This window comes from Crotalus tigris, unplaced genomic scaffold (assembly GCF_016545835.1).
Source record: "Crotalus tigris isolate CLP2741 ecotype Arizona unplaced genomic scaffold, ASM1654583v1 scf7180000018371.15429387391:27106975, whole genome shotgun sequence".
Lineage (NCBI taxonomy): Eukaryota > Metazoa > Chordata > Lepidosauria > Squamata > Viperidae > Crotalus > Crotalus tigris.
In genome coordinates this window covers 8,278,731-8,294,552 of record NW_024096970.1, presented here as the reverse complement: position 1 = coordinate 8,294,552, position 15,822 = coordinate 8,278,731, and the positions used below count along the sequence as shown (strand labels likewise).

The following is a 15,822-nucleotide window of genomic DNA, read 5'->3' as shown; positions in this document are numbered from 1 at the left end:
CAGTGGGGCTTCTAATACCTAGGTCCTAGGATATATTTGGAAGGACACTGATTGGAATAGGTTGTGTTGGTGTTACAAATAAAGGAACTCCAGTGAACTCCAGCTCTTTCCAAGTTCATGCTGTATATCACAACTGATTCCTACCCACATTTTTTTCTGTGTACCTTTTAAAGTATAAAAAAGTAGCAGTTAACACCCTTTTCACATTCTGAATAAGTATATTTTAAAACATGTGAGGTTTTGTTACATATGATTCTTAGTACAAATATTATGTACTGGACTGAGTTTTGTTGCACCTTACAAACATCCATTAAAACACCAGAATCATAAGTTTTGTCTTGGAGTGCATGCATACACTTTTCTTCTGCCTTGAATTACTTCTGGTGGTCAGGTACTTATCTTTGTGTGTCTGCTAAAGTATGTACACGCATGTGCATATTTATGTGTATGTCTCTCATATGGGATTTTCACCCTTTCCAATTTCTTTGCAAATCCTGAATTCTGCTTCTATACCTATTTATAAATAAAATATATTTAAATTAAAGGGAAACCAGAGAAATTAAAGAGGATTGAAAAGGAAACCATGCCCCAGGACAGAAGAAGAATCAAAAGATCTTGGAAAGAAAGGAGCAGACTTCATTAACACACATTTTAAAAAAAACCTAATTATAAATAGTTCCAGATATCCAGCAAGAGAGTAAAGCATTTTGTATCCCACTGATGAAAAACCTGGTTTCATGGTCACCAGATAACCTATTGCCATTCAGATGCAGACACCGTTGCAGTATTTGGAGATGATGACAGCTATAATCCAACACATCTGAGAAAAGCTAGAGTGTAGGTTCTCTAAGTAGATATCTAGAGAAGCTTCTGTCTTCTATGGTTATAATAGGTCTTCTTTGGGATAAAGAGCTAAAGCTGACAGATTTATCTCAGCCTTAATTCTCAATCTGTCCAAGGAGTTGTTATATGGATAATGGCCTTTTAATCCTTAGGGTTTAGGACTGTATGTCTATTTAGTTCAAAGTAACTCATCATAAATTTAGCAGATTTTCCATCAGATTACTGTAGTCACAACTAGTTCCAGGCTATAAGGCCTGTTAAAATCAATAACCCAAGAGACATACTCCTTGGGGCCTTTTATTAAATGTACTACCATGCAAAATCCACCACAATAGAGTTTAGGTATGCCCTACAAGTATTTAATAATATTGTATAATCCAGAAACCAAATATTAGATTTCATAAATATACCGGTATATATTTTCACTGACATACAATATATCAATCCTGAGCATTAACCTTAAGCAATATTGGACCTAAGCAATACTTAGGTGGAAGACAATTAATAAATGCCAGATTTGAAGACTAAAATGGGAATATAAAGAATATAGAGAAGAATACAATAGTAAACTGTTGGTATGAAATAAAGTATATAAATATATCTATAAAGACACCACAAGTCAAACTATGAGTCTTTGCTTATTCTGTAAAAGAATACAATTTTGATATAAATTGTAGTTGGAGGTTGTAAGGATTATCTTGAGATACATCAATGATGTCAGTCCAGATGTTTTAATGTGCAGCTGCAAAGCAAATGCTGTATGAGCTACTGTTTGTTCCAGAAAGGATATCCTTTTATGTGGCAAACCAAACTGAACCACAAGTTAGCATAAACTGCTGCAACAGTATGAATAAACCCAATAATAATCTCATTCACTGTATTTATTTACTTATTTATTTATTTAATTATGTGCCAACCATCTTGCCGATAAGGTGACTCAGGGAGGCTTACAAATGATAAAAAAAGATAAATATGGAAACAATTACAATTTAAAATGCTACATAAGAAATAAGACCAAGGAGGTGGATGGCACACAGGACTGAGGTCTTCTTATTATGTCAACCATCTCCAGCAAGGAATGCTCCCATCAGGACACCAAGCCAACAGGCAAAAACAAAATTTTAGATCCTTCTGGAAGGCCAGGAAGGTGGGAACAGACATCACCTCCAAAAGTAGAATATTCTACAAGGTGGGGGCTACAGTGGAACAAGGTCTATTCCTCAATCATGCTAGCTGAAATTCCTTAGCAGATGTTGATGGGTCTGAAGTAAGCCTGTTCTGCTGGAGCGACTGGCGCAGGCTAATCCCACTGGGGTGAAATGGTTCCTCAGATATCCTAGATCCATGACATAAAGGGCTTTAAGGTAAAGTTAACGACCATTTTGAATTGGACCCAGAAGCAAACTGTAACCAATATCTTTAAAGGTGTTCATTTCATTGTGAAGGATAGTCTTATGATATAAACTGATTTAATAGACATGACCTTTCCTTTGAGGATTTATGGAGGGCCCTTATTGCCTGCATTGAACCACAGTTCCAGAATCTTTGAGGAACAAACATGAGTCTGTTCCTTTGTATTGGAGTCATTTATCATGAGAAGATGGTCAAAAGATGCTAAAGAATATTCATTGTGGAATATTCTGTGATTAAACACCATTTGTTCCAATATATTCTTCCAGTAATATGTATATTTATTTGTAAAGACTTTTCTTAAAATGTCTTAAGATGTGAATTGCAGTGAAAACTTGGAAAAGTAAGATTTCAGTATGTCCTTGCATTCAGAAGTACAAAATGAATATATTCATCTAAAATTTGAGATGGAACAAATTTCTCATCCATCCATATAGTTTTGAAAATGCATGCAGTAAAACTGAAAAAAAAATCCTACTAAAGATATATCTTATCACCTCACAGGGCTATTGTTGAGGATAAATACAGTAAGTAGCAAGAGTATTAGGTATATTCATTTCCTTGAATTATAGTATATTTAAAAGGAATGACTGAAGCTATTATATATGGAAGACATAAAACTAATTGGGGTTTGTGTTTTAGATTTTACTCTAATTCATTTATTTATCTTAATATAAATATCCTTTTTTTACCTCTAACCTGCTAAATTTTAGCATATCCCAATTTTACACAAACAAGTTTTAAATAATCTAGCATTCCTCTGAGAGTTACAGGGAAGATCATTTGATTACGTGAATTTAAATCTGAGTTTCATTTATATTTCAAAAGTACTTCCTATTTTTATTCCTTCACATAATTGTAAGTGAATTTATATGCTGTTAAGTAATATTTTTTGACAGGAACATCCTTTGAGAGTTTCACTATGTAAATTGCACATTGGGAAAGATAGATTTAATTTTCCACATATGCAGTTCTATTATTATGTGTTTATTTTAGCTTTGGTCAGCTGGAACTTCAGGAAAAACAACAACCTGAAAATGATTGTTTGATTGCACTGAAATCTTGGAAACCTTCCTTAATTATGGATCTGTTTGAATATCTGATTTAATGCTGCATGTTATATATGGAAACTATTAGGTTACAAAACAAAGTAAAACTTTACATTGTGTAATTATATTATGGAATATAATTAAAAAATCACATATTTTGAGGAATACAGTCAACTTATGACCATAATGGAACCTGCTCATCACACCTGTTAAGTCATGATAGGCTTAAAATGGGTCAGTCATATGACCAACTCAATTTTATGCCCTTTTTTGCATAGGGTGAGGTTTTCTGGTTTTACTGAAAACCAGAAATAAATGCCAGTTTGCAGTAAAACTGTTATAAAATGCAGTCATGTGACCATGGGTTGCTGCAAACATTCGTAAATGAGGCCTGATTACCAAGTGCCTGAAATTAGATCATGTTTCTGGGGGGGGGGGGGGGAGAGACTCTGATCACTGGAACTTCAAATTTGGATCATATGTACCTCCCAGGTAGGTCCACTGTAACTGACTGGACACAAAATCATGGGATTATTATTTATCTTGGGCTAATTCAGTTCTGTCAGTAATTTTTAAAACACTTCTTGAACTCAACATCAAGTTTCATTTACTTGGAGTGATTTTTGGCAGTTTATTCAACTTAAGCATTTGTTATTTGGACATGGTACCATTGCTGCTTCTGTAATTCCATACTTCAGTTAAAGATTTTGGAAAAAAACTGTTGCAGCTCCAAAGCCAGTAGGATACTGTATAAGAAATAGATGAAATTCATAATTATTATTTATATTATTTGGGAGATAATGTGATTATGGCTCTGCGATTTTAAAATAAGGAAAACATATTTTAAGAATTTATTTTCATCTTAAAATGTGAAGAGTAAAACTTTTTTGTTTTGCACATATTGATCATTTCAGAAAACATAGAATAAAGGATGATTGCAACTGCTGTTCAAGAGTTCAAGCCTTAACTTGTTCTAAATTGAAATTCTGAAATTTTCAGAATGAACATTAATATAACTTTAGGCTATAACTGCATTTTGGATGGAAATGTTTTTCTTAGATAAATCTTTCTAATATAGGAGAACATCTTGGGGAAAGTAAAAATGAATTATTATGCAGTATAGATCTGCATCAAATGTTAAGCAATAGATTGTTAGATAAAGTAAACTGAACAGTGGGTTGCATATTTTCACTGAATTGAAAAGAAAAATGGTTTTTGAGCATAGGCATTCACAGCCAGACAGAATGATACCAAAATGATGAAATGTAGATTACTGTATCACAACTCAAGCTCCACCCATTTGTATTTCTTTCAGGGTATCTCACACACAACTATGTAAATGGCACAGGTTGAATTATGATGTATATTTTGTCGTTTGCCCTTATGCTTTTCAATAATTAGGTCAATGTTTGTATGTTTTGTTTACTATGAAAATTTCCAAGTTTCGTTCTCTCTTTCTCCATATATATATATATATATATATATATATATATATATATATATATATATATATATATTATAATTTTAATTATATATATATATATATATATATATATATATATATATATATATATATATATATATATATTCTAATTTTAATTATATATTAGAGAAACTGCTTCACTAAAAAGGACCACAGAAAACAGCCCAATTTAGGAGAAAGTATCTTTCAATTAAAGACAAGCTTAAGATAAAATGGATATCTGCCTAGGTTGGTTTGTTTGTTTTTTTGCAATGATACTAATTCCTTGCAATTCCATTTATCATTTAATAACATTTGGGATGGATTATTCAAGTTAGTCGTACTTTTTTTAAAAAGGTAAAAGAAAAGGAATATCTTAGTGCCGCTACACTTTGCTGTATGAAACCACATTCTAAATGCAGAACTTTTTAAATTTATCCCCTACAAAAATTAAGTTGGAAATCCTTCTGACACAGACTAAGAATAATATTTGCCTATGTTCTTGGATGAATGCTGCCAATTTAGAATTGACAATAGTTGACTACAGAGGAATCAATGATGTACGCGTGAGACAAGTTCATAGTATATATGAGTTATAGAGTGCTTTGTCAATTTACCACTTCATATTTTCCATTTCTCCTATTTTGGCCATTAAACAGTATTTGATCATATAACCAGTATTTTAAATTTCAAATATTTGTTATCAAACAGCAAATATATCCCAAATTATTACGGTATTTCATTGATATTGTTCAATGCTTTATTTTAATTGTAAGGATAAACAACACAAAATCTTGGCTCTATGAAATAAACTGTTAATTAGGAAAAAGAATTTAAACAGTACATATTAATATTAATTGTATTACATATTAATACAATAAATGTATCAATTTAACAATTGTTGTTAGTGACATCATTAACAATGAATAGCTTCTTTTTTCCCAGTTTCTTCAGCAGCAGAATGCAATGATCTTTAGAGCCAAGACGTTGTGTACAGATCACTACAATGAGATATATCACTGCTATTTCTGAAAAAGACAATTTTTCTAATAACTTTAAATGGCTTCATTTTTAGTAGGAAGCACAAACTTCCCCCTAATTAAAATTTCTGTTAGTAAGAGGCCGGCATAAATATTATAGAAAAAGTATAACAACACATTTGAAACAAATATCCTGAGGACTTGATGCCATTAGTCCAACATGCCTCTATTAAAATTTGGCTGTCCTTTCAATATAATTCCCTTAACTCTGTGAGGTAAAACTAATTTCTACAGCTGTTATCAAGCATAGTTCAGCATGCTGCACAACTTTACTCACAGAAATGGCTTCAGCAGCTCTCAAGTTAAAGTCTCTTAAAATTCAAGGATCAGATACAGTTCAGTCCCACGTGTGCTTGGGATGGCAAATAGCCAGAGTTCCTAGAGTATTCTTCCTTTAGACTTGCTGCTTCTGTTTCTAAACGCAGATTGATGAAGTTGCCCTTTCTAGAGCTTAGGAGGCGTTTCCTTACTCCTTTGTCAGTAAGTCTTGTTTGTTGTAATCCAATGCTCAGTGTGGGTGATGTCAAAGAGCTTCTTGCTTGCTTCTATCTCACTGTACACAGGAGCGATCTATTTCCTCTGCTTTGTTTAGTTGCATTGTAACCTCATCTCCCAACAGCTGTGTGCACTGAAACATCCTTCCTCCAATTTTCTTTAATTCATCAGGGCTTCCGTCCTAATGCACCCACCAATTTTTTAGGTACAGATCCACTTCTGTGCAGGAATGTCCTTCTTTGGGTCAAATGTATGTGAATTATGACTCAACAGAACAAGAATGTGGCTTAGATGTTGGAAAATTTGATTATCAATTTCCACATGGAAATGTATTAGCCTAACTGCCACATGCAACTCTATTGTGTAACTGCTACTTAAACTATTGATGCAAAAATGTAGTAAGCGTGACGTTACATGAAGAAGTATTCAGACCAACTGTTTATCATAAGTCAGTCTTTTAACAAAAAATTTAGAGCATATTTTACTCTTTAACTTATATTTCTTGAGACGTAGGTGGAACATGGAATAATCTGTCTACTTAGCAACCAGTGTATTAAATTCTGGGGCATTCTAACTATATCATTAGATTCAAAACACAAACAAACCTAAAACTTGTAAATTTATTAGATGCTATCTTGCAGGTACTTTATCTAGATTTTCTCTATATGAGCCACTGTAGAATTCATTAGGTGGCCTTGACAGGTTCACATAATGGTTTATTTAATTCTGGCTTGTTGAATCAACTATATAGTTGGCTGGGTTTGTATAATTAATTGATAAATTATGCTTAACAAACCATGATTGTTGGGTTCACACAAGTCAAATCCAAATAAACCATATTATGAGTACAAATTCAGTCACTATTGTTATTCTTAAATTCAGTCAGTGCTCTAGGAATGAGTATAGATTTAAATCGCAGGTAACATATAATCTTTTGTTTCATCTTTTGTTTCAAAGAATTTCCAAAACTCATATAACACTGGGTGGTTTATAATACTTGGTGGTTCTAATAACCCTGCATTTGTTTAACAAAAAAGTATAGGGAACTTTCTTGAGGTAAAAATTACTTTTCTTTTTAAGAAAAGAGCTGCAAGAACAAATCAGTGTTTCTCAACTTTGGCAACTTTCAGATGTCTGCACTTTAACTCCCAGAATTCCTCAGCCAACATACTTTTTACTTTTTCAGAATATGTGGGGAGGAAGGTTTTAAAGACCAAATTGAATGCTTAAATTATTTCAATGATTAACTATATAATACACTGTACAGTGACTGAAGAATCTGTTTTCATCCCTAAAGAACACATGTAAGTCTGAAAATAGATAGGCATCTGGATATCAGATAAGCTACTGAGTTGTTTTCTACCCCCAAATATTTTGGTCCCTGAGCTAAACATCTGCCAAAATTTCATAAATATAAGAAAAACAATTGACAATTGCCTTTCAGTGGTGCACTACTTTGGCAAGTTGACTGAAACAGTAATGTCTTGGAGCAATGTTTTTCAAACTTGGCAACCTAAGACATGTAGACTATAATTCCTAGAAACCCTAGGATGTTGCTATTTTATTATTCTTGTCAGACACCAAACTGAAATTGGGTTGGAAACTGAGATCTGTACGAGTAATCTTCAACAGTACAAAAGTATCTTTAAAAGCATACTATCTTAACTATTGAGGTTTGTACCTCTTGGTCTCTGGAGAAGTGTGGACGTGCAAAGAAAAAATATGGTTCTTTGGAAACTGCACTGAAGACCAAGGCAAATGTTTATTCTCGACTAGCTATTTATAGCTGTAGTAATCTGTCTCCAAATGATAAACTATGGAGAGGCAAGATAGTGCTGTTTTTTTTTCCATCCCTTGGGATTTCATTCCACAAGTGTAGCCAGTTACTTCCTAAGAAAAACTTCTCTCTGGTCCTGGATTTCACAAACAGAACTGTTTTTAAATGGTAGTCTCTGTTTCTTTGATAATAAGAGTAAGAATGTGAATACTTATTTGGGAAAAATGTAAACATATTTCTCAAATGTAATGTTTATCAGAAAATTGAATCCTTCATCTTTTAGCAAATATGGACTTTCTCATTGTTTCTTCATATGAAGTTGGAATAAAGGGTATTTTACTAAATGACAGCTTATTAAATGTTCACTTTGAAATGGAAAAATTCACAAAATATTCAGCTTAACAAATTATATTACAGAGACTCCAACAAATTATTGCCTATAATTAGCATGACTTTGCTTTTCCAGTCCAGCACTATTAGTGGTAACTCTAGAAAACTTGTGTAAAGCATAGTGGCTGGAAGTAATGGGAACAAGCCAAAAGATCAAGCTCTTAAAATATTTCTTTATAGAACTATGTGAGCTAAAGTACTTGCTCCATATATATAAATGTGCATGAGGTCCAAACTAGACCTAATGGCAACTATACAATAGGTTTTGCATTCCAGAATTGTAGTAGTAGACTTAACAAACAGGAGATTCTAGGCTGGGATGATGAGATGGGATATTTTAATTCATGATCCTGTTGAGTTGGAGCATTCTTTAGGAATCAACATAATGGGCAGATTCTGGGTCAATCTACTGGGTTCATCTCGCCTAGCATTGTTAACACTGACCACATGTTGGTTTCTGAAGTTTCAAATAGGAGTTTGTAGCAGGACTTAGGGATTGAATTTAGGCCTTCCTTCGTGTAAAATGTGTTTTTTTTAGATATGTCTCTTCTCTTTTGGATAACAGAATAATTACAAGTTATGCTAACTTGATCTGGTTAAAAAAATTATCTAATGCTAATGCTGCACAAAGCTTTTGAAAAGGCAGGAGTGTGAATTCAATACTGTTAGGAACTGCACAATCTTTTTCTGTGCCTATTTGACTTCTAGGACAAATGGTGATAAATAGATAGAAGGGTCTTCTTGTGTTTTACTGTCTGTTTCTCATTTGGACAATTGTTAGATAATTGATTCTGTTTTTTTCCTTTGCTTCAGATAGAAGAACAGAATAACAGAGTTGGAAGGTCTTCTAGTCCACCTCCCTGCTCAAGCAATAAAACCTATACCATTTCAAATAAACGGTTATCCAATCTCTCTTTAAAAACCTGTTTGAATTGCAGTTGTTTCACAAAATGTTTCCCATCTGTAGATTATTGCATTCTGATAGAAGAGGTTATGAGCAACTTGTATTTTAAATTAGGGATGCTTTGTTCATAGTTTTTACTGGTGTTGGACATACCCAACAAACTGGCATAAGAAATGATTGCTAAGATATTTAAGATTTATTCACAGGTATTTTTATTCATATAGTCTAGGGAAAGTCAAAGTATGTATTTAATATATTTGGACAATTTAACCATTGTTAAAATATTTTAAAACAAAAAGACAAAACATTTTATTTTTAAGAGGCAAGCTCTAGAATACAGTTGCAAGTTTTCTAAGTGCTGAATAATATATACTTATTAGGTCTTTGATGTGAAAGAAAAGTGTTATCAAAAGCCTTATCACTGAGAATTGTAAATCTGCTACTCATACTCATAATTCAGATAGGATATGATGATTAGACTATAATAAAGCAGTTTTTTTAGTTTCTCCATTTAACAGAATGGTAAAGATGTTGTCAAACAGAGTTCACTTCCAGTGACTACAAGAATACATCTATGCATGTTTAGCAAGTAGAAGTGATCTGCCACTCATTTATTTTAATTGTAGAGGTCATACAGGATATATTTCAGAATTGAAAAGTGGAATTGCAAGAGTTCTCTAGGCAATTTTTCATTTGTAAATGTTTTGTTACAGGTCTGGGTATTATGTTTGAAGACGTAAGCACTACTGAAATTGTTACTTGCATGGTAATAAAATGTCAGCAAATGGAAAACTAAGGTCATAGACTCCTGAAACACAACCTTGATTTTATACAGAGGAATTTCTGTTGTAAGTAATTCATTGGTGTAAAGGTACAAGATATGTAGAAAACTCATACTATATAAAATCAGCAGCAAGTTTGTACCTTAAATGGTCTATTACCTTATTAATCACTTATTCATGGTAAAATATACTTGAAATATAAACAGTGCATTTAACTAAAACAGTATATGAGTAAAACATTCACTATGTTCTAAACATTTCATTTTATAGTTTCTAGGCTCTTACTAAAAATAAGTAGAGAAAGTTAAAGATTTAAGTTTAAGTTATGAGAGAAAGAAAATTATGTGCCATCATGTTGGTGTCAATTCTTAGTTACCAGATTTTCTCCAGGACAACCTAACTTAACCTGGTCCTTCAGATTTTCCAGTGGCACCCCACTGCAACTGAGTCCATCGACCTTGTGCTGATTGTCCTCTTTTTCTCCTTCCTTTCCCCTTTCACAGCATTATAGATTTTTTTTAGAGAGACTTAGTTCTTTGGACTATGTATCCAAACTATAGTAATTTGAACCTGGTTATTTATAATCTTTAATATAGTTATATGCTCAAATGCACTTTGATGTCCTCCCTTCTCATCTGCCCTAACTAGAATGGATTAGTAGAAATCAAACAGTTGCCCAAAACAGATGCAGTGCACAGATCTTTTGTTCCAATGTGCTCTCCATTCCATAACAATACATGATACAGAAAAAGCACAGCAAACAGAGAAATATTAAGGAATGAAAAGGCAGCTGTCATATCAATGGTAATATAAAGATTAAGAACTGCATAGTATTTTTGAGTATTCAAATGCCAATTCAAAAACTAAAAAAAAACATTTGGGAGAAAACCCCATCTGGCCCTACATTAAATGTTAATTGGCTGTTATGAAAAGTAAATTGGATACATGGGTGAAGTCTGCTTGATCAGTTGTAATCCCTCTCTCAAATTTGTCTAGGAGGGGAAAACTTGCTAGTAATTGGCTGGTACACAATTATATTACTATGAGTTGTTCTTTATTATTCATTAATTCTAGATTATTTAACTTTAAAATAAGTTGTTTATTTCTACTCAGGCGTTGTAAAGATATTACCATATATTTTGTCTTCCTTCCAAAGAGCTCATGATTGCATACATTTTCTGCTGATAAGCAAGCCTCAATGCATGGTGCACAATCATCCAAAAACTTTCATGGTAAGACGGGATTTTGAAGCTGATTATCACAGACTTAATGCAGCTATTTTAACCTGTTTAAAATAAAATTGAGACAGATGAAATGACATTATGCGTAGAAATGCAGACATGGCCCATATTTCTGGTGGTCCTCAAACATTCATTATCCTAAAGATTTCTGAAGTCCTGCCTTAGGACAAAGGCAACTTTGGATAAATAACAAACCCCAAATAAGAATAGCTAAATGTTGCTGTTCTAGTCTAGAATTTGGCTGTTAAATTGTTCCAAATGTCTTGAAGTTGCTAAATGAAATAATTGAGAAAGTCAGTTAATGCAGTTAATATATGTGATCTGCCCTGTAACAAATATTATTCAGTTCAGCAAATAAAGTCATGGGAAGAGAGCTGTATACAGAGGCGATCATGTGAAACTATTTCTTAGCCTGGGGGACTCATTTGCAAAATTGTGTAAACAATACAACATTTGAAGTACTTTCTAGTGTTCTATAAAAATCTGGAATCTAAAAACATTAGCAATGATGATAAGGAGAATGTTAAGTTATTTAACGGAAAAACTATTAACTCTTTTATATATTCATTGAATTTGGAAATATGTAAATAAACTGGAAAAAAAGAGACAATGAGTTGGATCTTAGCCAAGTGAGTGATACTTGCTGAAATTAATTGAACCTAATAGTAATTTAATCTTAAAAAACTAAATGTTAACTCAAGCAGATTTTTTTGTATGTGAACACTGCTGTGAAAGTTATATGCACAAAAGTGGAAAGATTTTGAAATACCAACAATAGAGGAACAGTTGGTGAAGATGACAGTTAGCCGATAATGGTAAAATTTCCTTAAAGTAACGTAGCGACTCGAAATCTCTCAGAGACTTTTTGCTGAAAAAAGAAAATGAACTGATGATTTATGGATTTGATGATTAGAAAGATTATAGGAAAAAAGGAAACTTTTCCAGGCACCCCTTGAATTACTATAGTCACTTAGCACCCTTTAGAATTTATGACAGACCACCCCAAAACTACTCATGATAATGTTATTCATTCAATCCTATCTGACTCTTGGTGATTCTATGGGCCAGGTCTCACTGCATCTTCTGATCCTGCAGTACTTCTTTTGAGTTTTTCTATGCTGTGACTGGTGTCAGCTTTGATGGTCTCCAGCCAACACTAATTCATCCAAACATAATTGCTTTTTCCAGGGAATTCCCCCATATGATATGGCCAAAATAAGCGAGACGCAGTTTTGTGATTTTTCCTCCAAAAGCTACTAACACCCATTTCAAAGTTACGGCCTCTGCAGTACTTCCACCATTGTTCACCTTTACCATAAACCACAGAGATGCTGCAGAGCCCCCTCCCCCCACATATCTCTTCCCATCCCGTTTAGTCCCTGCAGGCATTGGTCTGCTCCCAACCCAGTCACTCAAGGGAGCCGAAATACAAGCAGAAGCATGCAAGACTGTAAGAGCTTGTAGCTTGAGGCCTTCTTCCCAGTCAGCCATTCAAGGAGCCTAAAGCCAGGCAGAAGATGCTACCAGTGTGCGCAGGACTATGAGAATTTGTAAGCCAAGGCCTTTTTCCCACTCAGCCACCCAGGGACCTGCAGGATTTAGTCTGCTCCTCAATCAGGTCCAGGGTCCAGCAGCATCCAACTTATCTTTGTTTTTTGCAGAAAGCCTCACCCAGCGAGGCTCAGCTTTTTTGCAGAGCTGCCTCATGGCAACCATGAACTATTCTGCAAGCATTTACTATTGTCATATAAGTGGCTTAGTTCTTTAAGGAGGCTTCACAAACTCCAAAACAAATGGAGTGACTGCAGTGTGGGAAGATGATCTTGGCTTACAAGCTCTTACAGTCCTACATGTTCCAGTAGCATCTGATGCCCAGCTTTAGGCTTCCTTGAATGGCTAAGTGGGGAGCAGGCTACAATACCATATCTGGGGGCTCAAAGAATAGGAAGTAGAGCATGGGATGCCCCAGAGGGTAGGGAAAGCCTTGGAAGAACCAAGACAGATGAACTTCCCTCACCCAAAGTATCTTGTGTTCCCCTTAATGATCTGTGTGTTCATTTAACAGCCACATCAGAGAGAGCAGGAGGTCATTAACTAAGATTATCTCATTTAACAGCTGTCACTACATGCATCCATAATGGACAGGCGCCATTATAATCATAAGTCGAGGACTACATGTATTATACAACCTTAAGAATGAAAAGGTAACATATAAATATATGTATAACTGCTGTTAAAAAGAGCAGAAGTTATTTCTTTCTTCTTTTTCCTTTTTCACTTTTCTCTTAGTTTTCCTTTTCTTGTCTTTAACTTAAAATTTGTATTTTTCTTCAAGTCATGTATTTCCCTATCTAATGAAATAGTAAAGATCAGATATAGGCTTGTCAGTATAGAGCAGGCATGTAAAACTTGCGACGTCACGCAATGTATCGGGATGGTTTTGCCATTGCCGGCAATAGGGTGGGTGCGGCTTCCGGATGACAGGCTGGCAGTTTGACACCCCTGGTATAGAGAGAATTAACAGCAATTAGAAATGTGAATTGGTATGATATTTTATACTAGTTTGCATATAATGAGCATAAGACTTTTAGCATTCATTTTGTACATGTGCAACATGCACAAACAAGTGACAGGGTTTATACTGCATTTCTATGATTGCCATCTTTTCTGTTTTAACTGCTCCAACACAGATGCTGTTCACAAATAGGCTCCCCTCCCAATCATTTTGCAAAATATGCTCTTCACTTCAAAAGATCTGGTGAGCTGCAAGACATCTGTCTGCTCCTTCCCCCTTCCCTCATGAAGGGATACAGTTGATCAAGTTAATGACACCTGATATATTTATCTAGATAAATTTAGGTTGCAAGAGATTCCCATTTCATAATTTGTATTATTTGCTGTTCAACATATTAAAATGAAAAGCATTTATACTTTCTCACTGAAGCTGTTAGGAAAAATTTATATGGTTTGAAAGGAAGGAATATTAAGAAAATCCAAATGTTTGCATTTTGTACCTTCCTACTATACAGAGGATAGTTTATAGATTAGTTCATTTTCTCAAGAGGGAATCCATATCTGGCCCAAGCTATTTATTGCAAGCTCAGCTGATTGAGATAACCTTCTGGCACATTCTGTTTCTTTTCCTACAACAGTCAGAGAGCTAATCTGTTTTTAAAAAAGCATGTAGTTAAAAATGTCATTGAATAAACCAGTAGTCTCTTGTTACACCCTGAAGCAAATGAATGTCATCATTTATTGATATGATTTACATAACTGCCTATCTCACAACTGATAGGAGTCTCTGGATGGTATACAAGAATTAATGCTATAATAGTAACATATATCCCATGACAACCAAGTTTAAAACTGTAAACCCCAAATGATAAATACATCACATCACCTGGAGAAACAAGAAAGCCCCAAATTCACCAAACAATAATAAAATCCAGTCCTAAGCATTTATTAATAAATCCCACTATGTTCAGTGTCATACTCTGCCAGGCAAGTGCTCATTAAATTATAATTTTGAATCGCGCCCTTGAACAGATTTACTGCTAAATACCGCAATTCGATAATCATAGTATCCACCTTTTGGTTAAAGCATAAATTTTTGTTTTTGACTGTTCAGAATTTAAGGAACTATCATGGATACCTTTGCAAAATGGTTGCTATGGTAAATATGTCGTTTCTAATCCCAATAATTAAACAATAGAAATATCTTTTCTTCCTGCCCCTATCTTCCAGGCTGCTGAAACAAGGCACCCAAATGGATAAAGTTTGAGCTCGTCTCACTCAGACTAATAAAATGATGGCAGTGGCAGTGACATAATTTGGGGATTGTTTGCCAAAATGTTATTGCTTGCTTTAAAAAAGATAGGGGATCTTCAAGCGACGTAAAGCACCGTCAACGACTACGGATGATTTTTAAGAACTCAACAGTATTTTAGTTTCCATACGTGATTTTTCCACTTGGATTGAGCACGTGGACCACCCCGGATACAGCGGGATAGAAAGCAATTAAAACACATCAAGGCTTTCTAGAGCAGAAGAGCGCAATGGCGGATTCGTGCCAAACAACGATACCACGAAATGAGTCTCTCCCTTCTTTATTTAGGCTCCTTCGGGTCCGTTCTTCAAGCAACTGCGTATCTACCAACAGTCGCCCCAGATACAGTACTGTATCCAAGTCTGAGGGACTAAACACGGGCGGAAGTGCTTCTGCCCTTATTTCATCTCTTTCCCTCCTCCTCCTAGTCTTCTGGGAATTCTAACTTTCCTATTGGTCAATACAGACAATACTCTCCCATCCCTAATAACCCTCCACCCAATCAGCACACTTCTCCTTTATTAGGCTTCCCCCACCCCCTAGCAGCAGTTAAGGAGGCCGCCATTTCTTTTTCATCCTGGCTTCGCGGAACAGCGGGCCGAA

The 15,822-nt window shown here is 34.5% G+C and overlaps 1 protein-coding gene across 1 annotated transcript in view; it reads right to left on the bottom strand.

Annotated features, from left to right (window-relative positions):
- The window catches only part of PKIG (cAMP-dependent protein kinase inhibitor gamma), a 30,722-nt gene extending 14,987 nt beyond the window's left edge, over positions 1-15,735 (bottom strand). Inside the window, exon 1 of the transcript XR_005557670.1 lies at positions 11,284-15,735. The gene's annotated coding sequence lies outside the window, so the exon portion shown is untranslated. The remainder of the gene's footprint in view (positions 1-11,283) is intronic.
- Positions 15,736-15,822: the final 87 nt, after the last annotated feature.